This window comes from Tachyglossus aculeatus, unplaced genomic scaffold (genome assembly GCF_015852505.1).
Source record: "Tachyglossus aculeatus isolate mTacAcu1 unplaced genomic scaffold, mTacAcu1.pri SUPER_30, whole genome shotgun sequence".
Taxonomy (NCBI): domain Eukaryota; kingdom Metazoa; phylum Chordata; class Mammalia; order Monotremata; family Tachyglossidae; genus Tachyglossus; species Tachyglossus aculeatus.
Genome location: NW_024044837.1, coordinates 1992724 through 1993193, shown reverse-complemented (window position 1 = coordinate 1993193; position 470 = coordinate 1992724).

Here is a 470-nt window from a genome sequence, read left to right as displayed (position 1 = left end):
GGGGCCAGAGGATCTGCTGGGGGAAACATGGCAGGAGAATAGGATATTGGAGCAATCATATCCTGTGTCTGTCTGTCCCTAGACCTGTGCAGTTGCTGGGGAAAGAACTGGCAGAATAAGTACTAAAGGGAAACAGTGTGGCCTAGTGGAAAGAGCACAGGCCTGGGATTCATACAGCCTGGGTTCTAATACTGGCTCTGCCACTTGCATGCTGTTTGTCCTTGGGCAGTCAATTACCTTCTCTGGGCCTCAGTTTCCTTAACTGTAAAATGTGGATTCCCTATGTGTTCTCCTTCCTATTTAGACTGTGTGCCCCGTATACAGACAGAGACTCTGTCCAACCTGATTAGCTTGTATCTACTCCAGTGTTTAGATCAGTGCTTGGAACATAGTAAACATTTAACAAATACTATCATTATTATTAGTAGTAGCAATGTCATTATTATTCTTGTTATTTTTGCTATTGAAGC